This window comes from Manis pentadactyla, chromosome 10 (assembly GCF_030020395.1).
Source record: "Manis pentadactyla isolate mManPen7 chromosome 10, mManPen7.hap1, whole genome shotgun sequence".
NCBI lineage: Eukaryota > Metazoa > Chordata > Mammalia > Pholidota > Manidae > Manis > Manis pentadactyla.
Window position 1 is genome coordinate 95,050,051 of NC_080028.1, and position 16,820 is coordinate 95,066,870.

At 45.4% G+C, this 16,820-nt stretch overlaps 1 protein-coding gene across 9 annotated transcripts in view; it reads left to right on the plus strand.

Annotated features, from left to right (window-relative positions):
* The first annotated feature begins 600 nt into the window (after window positions 1–600).
* Window positions 601–16,820, plus strand: part of DTX2 (deltex E3 ubiquitin ligase 2) — a 39,770-nt gene continuing 23,550 nt past the window's right edge. For 2 of the 9 annotated variants that reach the window (XM_057487260.1, XM_057487264.1), the window contains exons 1-3: window positions 618–755; window positions 2,042–2,128; window positions 9,786–9,919. The gene's annotated coding sequence lies outside the window, so the exon portion shown is untranslated. Of the gene's footprint in view, window positions 756–920; window positions 939–2,022; window positions 2,129–9,785; window positions 9,920–16,820 lie in introns of those variants that run through there. The other 7 variants (XM_057487265.1, XM_057487266.1, XM_057487262.1 and 4 more) reach the window with 6 other exon arrangements.

The following is a 16,820-nucleotide window of genomic DNA, read 5'->3' on the forward strand; positions in this document are numbered from 1 at the left end:
TCCTCACGCTTTATCCTGCCACACCCTAATCTGTTTCCTCTGTCCTCACCCACTCGATACACCATCTGCCCTGGCCACAGGGGACATTCCATTGCTTCCCGAATGTGTCAGGCACTTCCATACCGCTCTTCTTTCCCAAGCGCTTCCCTGCACTCCATCTGGCAACCCCCTTATATATCAAAATCCAACTCAGGCATCACCCTTTGTGATGTCTTCCTGACACCTGACTGTCCCCCTCCCAAAGGTAGGCACACCCTTTTGTGCTCCTACTCCTTTATTAGATTAATTCCACTATGTTGTCATTGTCTTCCCCACAAGATATGAAGCTCTCCCAGCAAAGAAACCAGGTTTCTGATGCACCTTTTAATCCCTAGTATCCAGGACAAGGACCTGGCATCATGCACGTACCGGTAAAAACTATTTAAAATGAGCCCGTAAATTAACGAAGGACAAAATCAACGAGTGAACAGGCTAAGACGAAAGAATGGATAAACCTGGACAGGTGAGCGGTTGTTCGGCTCCTCCCCGACCTCAGCCTGACACTCCCCGGCCCCGCCCCCGCCGGAACTACATTTCCCAGAAGGCCCCGCGTTGCGGGCCTGCGCCGGGGCGCGAGGAAGCTGCGACGGTTGAGTTTCACTCTGGCTGTCTCCTCAGAGTCGGAGGCACAGAGAGCGCGATACTCAGGCCGAGCTGGAGCTGCAGCCCGAGCGCGGCGGTTCTCTCAGCCTGCCCCCTCGCCTTCTTTAGCCTCGGTGAGAGGGGCGGGCAGGCCCCCTTCTCGTCGCCACGGCTGGGTTCCCCAGGGCGCGGGGGATACCGAGCGGAGCTGGGACCGGAAGGGGTGGGCGTGGGAGTGAGGGAGGGTTGGGCCGGGCCGGAGAGGAGACCCGGGGTGAGGTCCGGGGGGAATCGGGAGGACAGGCCCCGGGCTGGAGGTCCTGAGGCGGGAGTTGGAGGATTTGAGGGAGGGAGTTAGTGGCACTGGGAGCTGAGGCGGGACTGGCTTCTGGGTGGGAGGGTGAACGCGGGGGTGGAAGGCGGGGGCCAGCAGGGGGCGGGGCGCAGACCCTGGGAGTGAGGGTCCGTCGGGAGGAGTGGGCCCCTTCCCACGGGAGGCGGCGGTGATACCAACGCGGGGCTGCCTGGCTTGGGCGTGGACTCTGCTGGGGTCTGTCTCCAGGTAGACGACTCACTGGAGCCAGGGGCAGTACTTTGAAAGAATCTGCTTCCTAACTGCTTCTCTCCTCTCAAGTCGGGTCCGCCTTCAGAAGGATTCTGTTTCCTGGGACCCTGGGTCACTTTGAGGGGTGGGGGCAAGATGTATACGGAAAGATGATTTGGAAGACTTTTTCTGGAGCTACCATTTATCTCCCCTTCTCAGCTAGCTGCTCTTCTCCACACTGGTTCCACTTCCAGAGGTGCGAGCAACAGTGGAAATAGTGTGTGCACAGCCACTTGGACCCTTAAGAAACTCAAAGTAATTTCTGTATGCCATCCTAGCTCCTCTAGAGTTCTGTAAGGTGGACTTTCTGGTAGTCAAAATCAGGCTTTACTTAATCCTGTAAATTAATCTGGGTAACTATAAAGTACAGATTTAATCAGGGTAGCTACAACTAAGTCTCTTGTTCATTTGCTGTGTGATCTTGGCCAAACTTTTATCCTCTCTGGTGTGTTAATTTCCTGGATGTTTACGCACTGCAGACTGGCTTATGAAATCCTTTTAGGCCTTTCCATGAAAGGGCTGAGGTTTTCTGTTTTTTTTTTCTTTCAAGCCATCCCCTTCATTATTGAGTGAGCAGAGGGAGATTGTCCTTTCTGCTCTGTCCAGGCTGTTGGACAAGAAATGTGCTGGTTTCTAGTCACCAGCTGCAGCGTGCAGACCCGACATTTGTGAATTCGTTTTCACTAACTGCTGTTTCTCAGTTTTAAGACCTGATCATCTTTTTTCTTGTTGGCAAAGGTGCCTTGGAATTTGTGCTGCTGAGTCAGCAAGCCTTTCACATTTGCCTGGTTTTTGTTGTTTGCATTTTGTGTCAAGATGGGAACTCAAACAAGTCATTCCTCCTAAGGATCTGGTATCTCCTTCAAGAAGTGACAGTTTGTGCCAGCTCTCCAGAGAGAAAAGGTGAGAGTCACGGGGACTTGGCACTGCTGCCTTCTCAGTCAGGTTTTCCGTAGAGAAGGTGGGGACTGAGGAGAGAGGAATTTGAGGTCTCCAGGATGAAAGTGATCCCTGGGAGTTGTTTGTTGATTGCCAACGGTCTCAAATCCAGTGGCTTCTTGCCAGTGGTTTCTCCTGCTTAACCAGTCTTAGGGGATGCTTGCCACATGGTTTCTGCTTTAAGACATGCCTTTATGGGATAAAGGACAAAAATCACAATTTCTGCATTTGAACTGGAAATTTTTATTTCTTTCATTACATGAACAGAGCTGATTGCTGGGGGGTACAGTGATGAGTAACAAGAGCTCTGTCTTCTGGGAGCTCATTGTTTGGTGGAAGAGACAGACAAACCAGAAACGGTGACAAGGTGTTGTCAATGTGATAACGTTGAGGGGGGAATCACAGGGCAAAGCTCCCCCACCACCCCGTTGTCCAGGAAAGGGGAGGAGAGAGAAGTTCAGGAAGGCTTCTGTAAGATAAGAGCCAAGATGAGCAGTGAAGGAGCAGGTCTTAGAAAGCAGGGAGAGTAGCTTGGCAGAAGAGTTGGCATACACAAGGTCCGGAAGCTCCCTGGCATGTCTGGGCCACTATAAGTAGCTAAATGTGGGTGGAGCACCAAGGGGTGGGTGTGGGGTAGAGCAGGCTGGCAAGGTAGGTGAAGACTGAGTGGTAGGTTTGGTGGGCCATGCCAAGGTTCTGGGGAGCAGGATTTTAGCACAAGAATTCCATGAGGGGCATTTATTTATTTATTTTTATTTTGGTATCATTAATCTACAATTACAGAAAGAACATTATGTTTACTAGGTTCCCCCCTTCACCAAGTCCCCCCCACATACCCCTTCACAGTCACTGTCCATCTGCATAGTAAGATGCTGTAAAATCACTACTTGTCTTCTCTGTGTTGCACAGCCCTCCCCGTGCCCCCCACGCACTATACATGCTAATCGTAATGCCCTCTTTCTTTTTCCCCACACTTATCCCTCCCTTCCCACCCATCATCCCCAGTCCCTTTCCCTTTGGTAACTATTAGTCCATTCTTGGGTTCTGTGATTCTGCTGCTGTTTTGTTCCTTCAGTTTTCTTTTGTTCTTATACTCCACAGATGAGTGAAATCATTTGGTACTTGTCATTCTCCGCTTGGCTTATTTCACTGAGCATAATTCCCTCTAGCTCCATCCATGTTGTTGCGAATGGTAGGATCTGTTTTTTTCTTATGGCTGTGTAATACTCCATTGTGTATATGTACCACATCTTCTTTATCCATTCATCTACTGATGGACATTTAGGTTGCTTCCATATCTTGGCTATTGTAAATAGTGCAGCGATAAACATAGGGGTGCATCTGTCTTTTTCAAATTGGGCTGCTGCTTTCTTAGGGTAAATTCCTAGAAGTGGGATTCCTGGGTCAAATGGTATTTCTATTTTGAGCTTTTTGAGGAACCTCCATACTGCTTTCCACAATGGTTGAACTAATTTACATTTCCCAACAGCAGTGTAGGAGGGTTCCCCTTTCTCCACAACCTCGCCAACATTTGATGTTGTTTGTCTTTTGGATGGTGGTGATCCTTACTGGTGTGAGGTGATATCTCATTGTGGTTTTAATTTGCATTTCTCTGATTATTAGCGATGTGGAGCATCTTTTCATGTGCCTGTTGGCCATCTGGATTTCTTCCTTAGAGAACTGTCTATTCAGCTCCTCTGCCCATTTTTTAATTGGATTATTTGCTTTTTGTTTGTTGAGGCGTGTGAGCTCTTTATATATTTTGTATGTCAATCCTTTATCGGATCTGTCATTTATGAATATGTTCTCCCATACTGTAGGATGCCTTTTTGTTCTATTGATGGTGTCCTTTGCTGTACAGAAGCTTTTCAGCTTGATATAGTCCTACTTGTTCATATTTGCCTTTGTTTCCCTTGCCCGGGGAGATATGTTCATGCAGAAGTCACTCATGTTTATGTCCATGAGATTTTTGCCTATGTTTTTTTTCTAAGAGTTTTATGGTTTCATGACTTACATTCAGGTCTTTGATCCGTTTGGAGTTTACTTTTGTGTATGGGGTTAGACAGCGATCCAGTTTCATTCTCTTACATGTAGCTGTCCAGTTTTGCCAGCACCATCTGTTGAAGAGACTGTCATTTCCCCATTGTATGTCCATGGCTCCTTTATCGTATATTAATTGGCCATATATGTTTGGGTTAATGTCTGGAGTCTCTATTCTGTTCCACTGGTCTGTGGCTCTGTTCTTGTGCCAGTACCAAATTGTCTTGATTACTGTGGCTTTGTAGTAGAGCTTGAAGTTGGGGAGCAAGATCCCCCCCACTTTATTCTTCCTTCTCAGGGTTGCTTTGGCTATTCGGGGTCTTTGGTGGTTCCATATGAATTTTTGAACTATTTGTTCCAGTTCATTGAAGAATGCTGTTGGTAATTTGACAGGGATTGCATCGAATCTGTATATTGCTTTGGGCAGGATGGCCATTTTGACGATATTAATTCTTCCTAGCCAGGAGCATGGGATGAGTTTCCATTTGTTAGTGACCTCTTTAATTTCTCTTAAGAGTGTCTTGTAGTTTTCAGGGTATAGGTCTTTCACTTCCTTGGTTAGGTTTATTCCTAGGTATTTTATTCTTTTTGATGCAATTGTGAATGGAATTGTTTTCCTGATTTCTCTTTCTATTAGTTCATTGTTAGTGTCTAGGAAAGCTACAGATTTCTGTGTGTTAATTTTGTATCCTGCAACTTTGTTGAATTTCGATATTACTTCTAGTAGTTTTGCAGTGGAGTCTTTAGGGTTTTTTATGTACAATATCATGTCATCTACAAATAGTGACAGTTTGACTTCTTCTTTACCAATCTGGATTCCTTGTATTTCTTTGTTTTGTCTAATTGCTGTGGCTAGGACCTCCAGTACTATGTTGAATAACAGTGTGGAGAGTGGGCATCCCTGTCTTGTTCCCGATCTCAGAGGAAAAGGTTTCAGCCTCTCGCTGTTCAGTATGATGTTAGTTGTGGGTTTATCATATATGGCCTTTATTATGTTGAGGTACTTGCCCTCTGCACCCATTTTGTTGAGAGTTTTTATCATGAATAGATGTTGAATTTTGTCGAATGCTTTTTCAGCATCTATGGAGATGATCATGTGGTTTTTGTCCTTTTTGTTGATGTGGTGGATGATGTTGATGGATTTTCGAATGTTGTACCATCCTTGCATCCCTGGAATGAATCCCACTTGGTCATGGTGTATGATCCTCTTGATGTGTTTTTGAATTCGGTTTGCTAATATTTTGTTGAATATTTTTGCATCTACGTTCATCAGGGATATTGGTCTGTAGTTTTCTTTTTTGGTGGGGTCTTTGCCTGGTTTTGGTATTAGGGTGATGTTGGCTTCATAGAATGAGTTTGGGAGTATTCCCTCCTCTTCCATTTTTTGGAAAACTTTAAGAAGAATGGGTATTATGTCTTCTCTGTATGTCTGATAAAATTCCGAGGTAAATCCATCTGGCCCGGGGGTTTTGTTCTTTGGTAGTTTTTTGATTACCGCTTCAATTTCGTTGCTGGTAATTGGTCTGTTTAGATTTTGTGTTTCTTTCTGGGTCAGTCTTGGAAGGTTGTATTTTTCTAGGAAGTTGTCCATTTCTCCTAGGTTTCCCAGCTTGTTAGCATATAGGTTTTCACAGTACTCTCTAATTATTCTTTGTATTTCTGTGGGGTCTGTCGTGACTTTTCCTTTCTTGTTTCTGATTCTGTTGATGTGTGTTGATTCTCTTTTTCTCTTAATAAGTCTGGCTAGAGGCTTATCTATTTTGTTTATTCTCTTGAAGAACCAGCTCTTGGTTTCATTGATTTTTTTCTATTGTTTTATTCTTCTCAATTTTATTTATTTCTTCTCTGATCTTTATTATGTCCCTCCTTCTGCTGACCTTAGGCCTCATTTCTTCTTTTTCCAATTTCGATAATTGTGACATTAGACTATTCATTTGGGATTGTTCTTCCTTCTTTAAATATGCCTGGATTGCTATATACTTTCCTCTTAAGACTGCTTTCGCTGCATCCCACAGTAGTTGGGGCTTTGTGTTGTTGTTGTCATTTGTTTCCATATATTGCTGGATCTCCATTTTAATTTGGTCATTGATCCATTGATTATTTAGGAGCATGTTGTTAAGCCTCCATGTGTTTGTGAGCCTTTTTGCTTTCTTTGTACAGTTTATTTCTAGTTTTATACCTTTGTGGTCTGAAAAGTTGGCTGGTAGGATTTCAATCTTTTGGAATTTACTGAGGTTCTTTTTGTGGCCTAGTATGTGGTCTATTCTGGAGAATGTTCCATGTGCACTTGAGAAGAATGTGTATCCTGTTGCTTTTGGATGTAGAGTTCTATAGATGTCTATTAGGTCCATCTGTTCTAGCGTGTTGTTCAGTGCCTCTGTGTCCTTACTTATTTTCTGTCTGGTGGATCTGTCCTTTGGAGTGAGTGGTGTGTTAAAGTCTCCCAAAATGAATGCATTGCATTCTATTTCCTCCTTTAATTCTGTTAGTATTTGTTTCACATATACTGGTGCTCCTGTATTGGGTGCATATATGTTTATAATGGTTATATCCTCTTGTTGGACTGAGACCTTTATCATTATGTAATATCCTTCTTTATCTCTTGTTACTTTCTTTATTTTGAAGTCTATTTTGTCTGATACTAGTATTGCGACACCTGCTTTTTTCTCTCTGTTGTTTGCATGAAATATCTTTCTCCATCCCTTGACTTTTAATCTGTGCATGTCTTTGGGTATGAGGTGAGTCTCTTGTAAGCAGCATATAGATGGGTCTTGCTTTTTTATCCATTTTATTACTCTGTGTCTTTTGATTGGTACATTCAGTCCATTTACATTTAGGGTGATTATTGAAAGATATGTACTTATTGCCATGCAGGCTTTAGATTTGTGGTTACCAAAGGTTCAAGGTTAGCTTGTTTACTACCTTACTGTCTGACCTCACTCGCTTATTGAGCTGTTATAAATACAGTCTGATGATTATTTCTTTCCCTTCTTTTTCCTCCTCCTTCATTCTTCATATGTTGGGTGTTTTGTTCTGTGCTCTTTTTAGGAGTACTCCCATCTAGAGCAGTCCCTCTAAGATTCCCTGTAGAGGTGGTTTGTGGGAGGCAAATTCCCTCAACTTTTGCTTGTCTGGGAATTATTTAATCCCTCCTTCATATTTAAATGATAATCGTGCTGGATACAGTATCCTTGGTTCAAGGCCCTTCTGTTTCATTGCATTAAGTATATCATGCCATTCTCTTCTGGCCTGTAAGGTTTCTGTTGAGAAATCTGATGATAACCTGATGGGTTTTCCTTTGTAGGTGACCTTTTTTCTCTCTCTGGCTGCCTTTAATACTCTGTCCTTGTCCTTGATCTTTGCCATTTTAATTATTATGTGTCTTGGTGTTGTCCTCTTTGGATCCCGTCTCTCGGGAGTTCTGTGTGCCTCTGTAGTCTGAGCAACTATTTCCTGCCCCAGTTTGGGAAAGTTCTCAGCAATTATTTCCTCAAAGACACTTTCCATCCCTTTTTCTCTCTCTTCTTCCTCTGGTACCCCTATAATGCGGATGTTGTTCCTTTTGGATTGGTCACACAGTTCTCTTAATATTTCATTCCTGGAGATCCTTTTATCTCTCTCTGCATCAGCTTCTATGTATTCCTGTTCTCTGGTTTCTATTCCATCAATGGCCTCTTGCATCTTATCCATTCTGCTTATAAATCCTTCCAGAGTTTGTTTCACTTCTGTAATCTCCCTCCGGACTTCATCCCTTAGGTCTTGCATATTTCTCTGCATTTCTGTCAGCATGTTTATGATTTTTATTTTGAATTCTTTTTCAGGGAGACTGGTTAGGTGTGCCTCTGCAGATCCTTTCTCAGGTGTAACTATCTTGGACTGAATCAGATTTTTTTGCCTTTTCATGGTGGTAGCAGTGGCTGTAGGCAGGTTGTGGGTGTGTCAGCTGGGAGTAGAAAGTCCTTTCCTGCTTGCTGGACGCCTTGCCCTTCTCCGCTGCCTGTGACGGTTACCCGCACTCCTGGAGCAGCCACCGGGTTAGTCCCCTAAGCTGCTGTGGGCGGGGTGTCCGCCAGAGCAGCGCGGAGCCCTGCAGGGAGTGGCAGGCACGCCAGGTGCGCTCTTCTGTGCTAGCGGTGACCCTGCCGGGCAGCTGTGTGGCAGCAGCAGCCTTTGGGTCTGGCCCGGGTGGCTGTGCATTGGGCTGGGATTCCGGTCGGCTGCTGGGAGTGCACCTGCTCCCTCTGGCTCCGCTGCAGGTGCGCGTGGGGCTCTTCCGCGCAGGCTTCTACCGGGCTCCTCTGGCTTCCCTGCTGGCAGTGCGCACAAGCCGCGACCGGACTGTTCAGTAGTGCCACTGCGGGCTAGCACAAGCCTCTCCTGCGGCGCAAGGATCTGCTCTCGGTCCCTTCTGGTGCTGCCGTCCCCGGCGCGCACTGCCACTCTCCTGCTACTGGGCCGGTGTGTTGGGGTCTGCGCCAGTTGGAGGAACAACTGGCAGGCTGCTTATTGCCGTGAGGGGCTTCAGAGCTGCACTGCCTCCCGGGGTTTAGGGTGCCTAAGTTTCCCTGGTATTCCCAGCTGCCAGGACAACTTCGTCCAGCTGTGGGGTCCCTGTCTCTTTAAGACTTGCAGAAAGCACTCGCTTTTCTTTTTGTCTTGGGCGCTGGTTGTGGGGACCTACCCACAGGTTTTGCTCTTCCGTTTCTCTAATATCCAGCACCCCGTGCACCTTGTGTCTGTGTTCCAGGTGCGGATTTCTAGAGCTGGTTGTTTAGCAGTCCTGGGCTTTCACTCCCTCCCTGTTCCGACTCCTTTCTTCCCACCGGGTTTTGGAGTGGGGGAGCGTTCAGGTCCCGCCTGGCCGCAGCTTGTATCTTACCCCCTTCGTGTGATGTTGAGTTCTCACAGATGTAGATGTATCCTGGCTGCTGTACTGCATCCACTGGTGTCTCTTTTAGGAATAGTTGTATTTATTGTATTTTCATAAATATATATGTTTTGGGGAGGAGATTTCCTCTGAACTACTCATGCTGCCATCTTCCTGTGATCCCCCCATGAGGGGCATTTAAATGAGCACACTGACTGGAAAGTATGGAGTGGATTAGATTGGGTTATTCTTTTTGTGACTGTTCCTTACACCATGCCAGCTTCAGATAGAGGGGGAAGTAGACATTAGATTTTGCCTTCACTTGCTCATAGTCTCATTGAAGAGATGGAATGGACCTAGAGAGCTGTGAAGGACAGACAATGTGATGAATGTTGATCAGAGGGTGTTCCTTTATTGCACACATCAAAGCATCAAGGAGGTGCTGTTTAAATTGGGTCTTAAAACTATGAGTAAGGTGAGTGATGAGTGGACAAGTAAATGGGACTCTGGGTAGAGCCAGGGCACAGAGGTGGGGAAACTGGATGTATATGGGGGTAGCCGGTCATCACTTACACTCTTTGGGATGGATTGTGGGAGGAGGTATAGATGAAAAGAGGGTATGGAAGGGAAATGCATGGGCAAATAGGGGGAACCAGATTATGATGGGCTTTTAGTGTTAACCCGAGGAACTTGAACTTTATTTTGGAAATCCAGGTAAGGTGTGGAAGAGACAGGATCGAATGATGATTCAGGAAGCTTAATCTTGCACTGGTCTCTGAGGTGAACTAGAAGGAGAGACAAGAATTGGAGAAGCCAGTAGAGAGAATCCATATCAAAGTGAGAAGCAGGTAGGTCCCACCCAGATGCTGGCAGTGGGGAGCTGAGGAGGTGAGGAGAGAGCGAGCAAGCTGTGACACCTTCAGGACTGTGGAGGGAGGGTTGGGGAGGAGCAAGAATCCCAGTTTTTGTCCTCACTGCCTGGGGCAGAGGGGAGTTAAGGAGGAAAAGCACAATTAGGAAGGTGAATTTGGCTTCAGTCATGTTGAAAGTGTCTAGGAGGCCAAAAGGAATGGGGCCATTGGCTGGGGAGAAAAATCTCATTCATTCCACACATGCCTATAGAAGTTGTGTGCCACAGATCATGCTTGGCACTTGAGTACAGAGATGAATTAAATTGTCACTTTTATGTGTTGAATTTTTACCTAAGGTAGATGAAGAACTAGATTAATACACACTCATAACTGTTCATGAATGGCTTTTATTTATTTGCTAAGTTATTTTTAACAAGTATAGTAAGCTCCCCCATTCTAGTCACCCAAAACAAAAGCTTGGGACTTGAAACAAAAGAACACATCTAATCATTTGATCTTTCTTCCCATTCCCATCCTGAGATAACCATGATCCCCTTGCTTTCATTTTCATACAGTTTTTATTGTATCTGTATTTCTAAGGAAAGCAGGAATATATATTGCTAAGATTTATCCATGTTGCATCTGGTTCATTCGTTTTTACAATTGAGTAATATTCCCTGGTGTGAACACACCACAGTGTATGCATCTTATCTTCCACTGATGGGTACTTTTCCACTGCTCGGAACATTTCTATACATATCTCCTGTATGTGTACAAGAGGTTTTCTTGGGCATGAATTTAGGGGTGATACTTTGTTGCATCATAGGGTAAATCATGTTCAGTTTCGTAGATATTGCCAGATTTTGTTGAAGTGGTGTACCACTTCCCCCCAGCAGCAGTGTATGGGGCTTACAGTTGCTCCACATTCTTGCCAGTACTTGCTATAGGCAGAAATAACATTTTTTTTGCCAATTGAGTGGGTATAAAATGGGATCTTTGGTATCTCGATTTGTAGGTTCCTAAGCCCTGATGTTGAACATTCAGTTTATTGGCATATGTGTTCCCTGTGAAATATTTGTGTCTTTCACCAATTTTTCTGTGGGGTTCTTTGTGTTTTATTATTATTGATTTGTAGGAGTTCTTTAAATAGTCTTAATTTTAATCCTTTGTGCATTCCAAATATTTTCTTCTAGCTTGTAACTTTCTATTTGCTTTAGGGCATCTTTTGTTGAATAACCATTCTTCATTTTAACATAACGAAATGTGTTTTTTCATTGATAGTCACTGTTCTGTGTCTTGTTTGAAAAAATCTTTTCATGAACATGATCCTTGCCTTTAAGGTACCTATAACCCTAGCAGAGGGGACAGGTAGATACTCAGATGTTAAATGGACATTGATGCTTAGAGGTGGCCACTTCTCCCTGTGGGGCATGAGTGGGTGTATGAAAGATTTCACAAACTAGAGAGTCTCAAGCTGGGAAATAAAGAATGAGTAAGTGAACAAGCGGGATAGACACTCTCAGTGGGGGTGAGGGGCATGAAACAGGCTGGCCAATTCTGGGCCCTGGAGTTCCTGATGGCTGGAGCAGAGGCCTTGAGGGGTTGGGCTGGGCATCTGAAGAAAGATTTGGGTGGTTTGCATGTAGGGGATTATTGAAGCCATAGGAATAGAGAAGAAGGCCTAGGAGGTGGTGCAGACCGGGGCCTGATTTCCTGACACAGGGAAAGGTGGTGAGGCTTGGTCTGGGAAGCAGTTGGAGTTCCTGGGGGTGGCCCTGATAACATGCTGCCTGCCATACTGCTTGATGCTGTAATTCATCCTCAGATGTTGGGCAAAGACTGACATGTCTTCAAGGGCAGGGGATGTTGTTGGGGAGGCTAGCCAGAGGCATAGGCACCCTCTTACTTTGTGATAGGGAAATAGGTTCAGAGAAGTATTTCTCAACTATAGCACAATGGGTGCACCGTGCTAGATGTTGAGGAGGCAGTAGGGCAGGGATCAGCAAAACGGTGGCCCAGCCTACTGCTTGTTCTTGTTGATAAAGTTTTATTGGAGTACAACCACTTCGGTTGGTTTACACGTTGTCTGTGGCTGTTTCTGCACTATGGTGGCAGAGTTGCGTAGTTGCAACAGATAACCCTATGTTCTGTCAAGCTTAAAATATGTACTTTCTGGCTCTTTGCAGGAAAAACTTGCTGACTCCTGCCTTGGGGAGTCATTGTAACTGTGGTAATCTGGAGACTGTGTACCCTCTGACACTGTAGTTCAGCTAGTTGTTACTGGATGGATAGTGAGTCTAGGTAATCCCTGCAAATGTTGCCAACTTTTCTGGTTTCCAAGAAGCTAGGAACCTGGATTTTTTTTCTCATGGTGAATATTCCAATTTTTAAACATCAGTTCAATTTTTTAAAAAAACCTAAAAAACTATAGGCCAAAAAATACCACATCTGGCAGGCTGATTTGCCCAATATCAGTTTACCCCTGCTGTCTTGGTGGACTTTGGAAGCAGATTTGAGTTTATTTTACCTTTGTATCCTTGGGCAAGTTGCCTATCTTCCTTTGCCTCACTTTTCTCATCTGTAAAATAGAGATATCCCCACCCCCACCCCCGCAATTGTGAGGATTAAATGAGGACACTTATAAGGTGCCTTAGAAGTGCACTTAATGCCTGGTGCCTTGTAAGCTCTTGGTTGGGAGGCACTGTTATGATTGCTGCTACTGCACTTTATACTCCTTCCCCGTTTTGACCCCTGGGTGGGCCTGGGAACCAGGGCTCTGTCCCCTGATGAGATGCCGGTGGTCAGGTCGCTCCTGGCAGAGAATGAGCAGCAGGTTCTTGGTGCTGGCAGAAGAGGTTGCCTGCAAGGAAATCGTAGGTTACTAGGGCCTGCTCCCTGGCCACCTTGAGGCTTTCTGAGCCCCATTTGGAAGGTTCTACTCTGACCTGCCCCTGGAGGGCTCAAAGCTGGCACTAGCCAGGAGAGGAGTTGTCACTTCCCTGCCAAGCAGCCCAGTGTACAAGAGACAGGTCATGTGTTGGTTTCCTTCCATTTCCCAGAAACCTACCTAGGAAGTGACACTGGCTTGAGCCATCTCTTTTCAAGACAAAAAGCCCCACCTTGTAGTGCTCACCTGTTGAAATAGTATAGGTGCCCGAATGGCCTATTTCAATGCATTTTCTTGGAACTCAGGGATGAGAGCTGTCTCTTGGCTAAGAGGCCCCATGATACTTTGACAAGGCCTGTTAGTGAAACCCCACTGAGAGAGCAACAGCCATTAAAAGTAATGATAGTAGCATGGTGGTTTGATTTATATTTACTGTCTTTTAAGAGCATTGGGCATTTTAAAGAGATTTGTTTCTGGTAACAGTAGTAATACTTTCTCACTTAAGAAAATGGGGAGAGTTCAGACATATAAGGAAGTCAAACAAAAGGCCTCCTACATTTTTGCTTCTCAAAGGCAGCTGTTTTAACATTTTAGTACAATTCTGCTTTGAGTTTTCTCTATGCTTCTCTTTTGCCTAGTTAAAACAGTGCTGTGATGAACGTCTTTGTCAAAATTTTTTATTATCTCCTTTGATTATTATTGGGTCAAAGCAACTGAACATTTTTAAACCTCTTGTACATATTACCAAACTATTTTCTGGAAGGGTTTTATCCTTCCCAGAAGTTCAGTGTGTTCTTGTCAGCACTGAGTATTGAAATTTGGTTATTTTTTATTACTTTGATAGGTGAAAAATAATACTCCAGTGTTTTTAATTTGTATTAGAAACACATTTCTAGTCACGTAGAACATAAAAGAAAATAAAACATTTCTTGGTGTGCAGGATTCGGATTTTCCTGGGTTTGTGGGAAGGGTTCCTGACAGTTCTAGGATTGGTTGGCTGCACTATAAGAAGTCTTTGAAGGTCACGCTCTAGTTACAGGTCACGTTCATGTTCACTGTATCAACTGGTAGAGTGTGGAGTTTCAGTCCATGCTTTTTGGAAAAGGCTGGAAAGAGGCAGCTTAGAAAACAATCTCTTGTTCTCACTAGTTTTTGATCCATGCTTCTCTGAACCCTTGTGTTCTGCAAAAGAGCTTCTTGGGCCTTTCGAGAAGAAAGAATGGAGGTCACCTCTGTCAAAGAGAGCACCCCACATTTCTGCATTTTACAAATTGAGTAGCATACAACCTTATTTGTAAAGGGGTTCTGCTGCTTGTAAAAGGCTCAATAACCTATCTAACCACCTGCATAGTAGAACCTAGGGAAGGGGAGGGGACTGTCCCAAGGTCACTGGGCCTGTGGGAGACTGATGCAGGTGTGAGCCAAGGGGAGGGATTTCACAGGCCATCTTCATCTCTGCTCTGGACAGCAGAGGGACAGCCATTGCAGTAGTGTGGACCGAAGGGCGATCTGCCATGCTTTGGCATGGGCCCAGTGGTTTTGTATGTTAGTGGGCTTTGGAGGGATGAAATGGGGTCCTCACATGTTGGCAGTTGGCAGTCACTCAGTGTGAACACCAGCTTAAAAACAACACTTTGGGGCCTTCTTCCCAGAGGCCACAACTGTTGAGATCCATTTGCATGGCTCACTTAGCCGGAGGCGCACAATGACCCAGGATGATTTTCACTCAAATTCTTGTGCCAGCTCAGATCTCATTCTAAAGCTTTTCTAAATCCTCTGGGAACAGAAAGACTCTTGAACACATGTAACCTTTTTCTTTTGTGTGAAAATGCCTCTCTGGTAGAATAGTGGCATTCCTGTGTGCCTCAGAGCCACATTGCTTGGACAGGGATTTGTAGATAAATCCAGTGAGAGAACGCAAGAGAAAGCAGGATGTTTTTTTCCTGGTCAAACTTGTTGATATTTTAAAAAATAATAACTTTTGGTCTGATCATAAAAAGTACTATGACCATTATAGAACATTTGCAAGTACAGAAAGAGGTAAAAAAAATCCCTAATTCCATCACTCTTGTGAACATTTCAGAGTTGCTCCTTCCAGCCTTTTAAAAATTAGTTTACATAAGGTAGAAAGAACCTGGGTTTTATGGTGTCCCCAACTAGCTACCTGACTTTGATTAAGTTCTTAATTTCTTTTGACCTCAGTTCATTCATCTCTAAAATGGGGATAATCCCTATATTTGGGGGCACCTGAGGGTTGAGAGAACTGGTTGACTAAAGCACGAAGCAGAGTGGATGCCACATAGTAGGTGCTCAGTAAGTGGCATACCCACCTGCCTGAGAGCATAGTATGCAGTTATATATACTGTATGTTTTATTGTTATCAATATTATCTTAGGTCCATAAGCCTTTTGTAAACATTCTTCAAGACTCATATTCCACCATTAGGATATACCATAATTTATTTAAGAATCTCCTATTTTTAAGGGGCTAGGTTGCTTCTAGATGGAGGCCAATTATAATAATTTTCATCATTAAGAACACCCTAAAGAGCCACTGTCATTAGAAGCTGAAACAAATTAGGTTTTTGAATGACAGCTCCATGATTGGTGAGGTTATTGCAGAGAATGGGTGCATCGGCACGCCTGATGTTTGTGCATAATTGTTGTGTTCAGGTGGGCGGCAGTGGGCATTCCTAGGCATTGCCTCACATATACCCCAGGCCCCTGGAGCAGAAGGCTTTTCTGTCTTTGTCCTCTGGTGTTTCAGACCCCCTGGGATATTGGGCATTTGAAAAGCTGAAGCTGCAGCTTTGGGTCAGCTCTAGCTCTGCCCTCAGGGCTCCTGTTCTGGGAGGGAGACAGACACTAAATGCAGTCGTGTTCAGATAAGTGGAGTAGGCAGCCCAGAGGCACGAGAGAGTGGAGTCAGCACTTTCTTGTGAGGGTGTGGGTCAGGGTGCTCAGGAGAGGTGCTGCGGTGGCTGAGTCTGAAAGATGGGACAGGCTTGCTTGGGGGCCTAGGTGGAGAGAGGGTGGGAAACCGGATACATGCTCCAGCAAGATCCATGGCTGAGAGGTGGAAAATGCCTCTGAATGTTCTAGCACTTGCTAGAATCTCATATGGCTGGACATAAGGTGGAGGCATTGGTATGGGTGGGGACAGTGGCCTGTTATGGAGGGGCTGTGTGTCATGTCTTCCTCATCTCTGGGTCTCCACTGTCCCAGCAAAGTCTGGGCCGTGGTGGGCCCGCTGTCTGCAGAGACTGAATGCCCTCCTGAAAAGCCTTAGCTGAATTTCTGGGCTTTATTGCTCGAGCTGTTTGGCAGAGTTCTGCAAGTTGGTTCATCTGGGGATGTGCGAACAGGCTGGAACACAGCTCATGCGCTGATCTGTGGGAGGCCCCACTGCCTGAGAGATGAGTGATGCCTGCCAGGAGGTGCCAGGAGGAAAGTCCAGGCCCAAGAGTCATTGGCTCTGAAACCAGTCCTGTGATTTGTACCTGGACATGGTTACAGAGATTTCTAATTGCAGGCACTGAGCTAATAAGCCAACCCGCCAGCCCAAGGGCACCCCAGGTTGATCCTCCCGGGTGGAGATGAGCTTTTGCTGGAGCAGCTGGCAGCCGCATGGCAGCCCTGGCACTCACAAATGTGCTCAATTATTGTAGACCTGACTCATCCCCCGCGTTCCCTTGCTGTGTTGCCCTGTGCTGCCCTAGGCCACCACTCCTCACTCAGACTTGAGGGGTGGGGAGGTGCTGGGTTGAGGGGGGCAGGGAAGGGCAGGGAGGTCGGGTTGGCTGATCGCAGTTCTGTGTCTGGTGCTGTCCTGGGTGCTTTATACACACCTGCCCTGATCCCCACAGAAGCTCTTAGAATGGATGTTGCTGTCTCCATTTCCAGGTGAAAGCAAGCAAGCCTGGAGTGCTTATCAAGGTAATACAGTGAGTAGAGGAGAGCAGGTGTGCCTGTGTCAATGCCAGAGCCCATGTGCTGCTCCAGATCTCCCTTC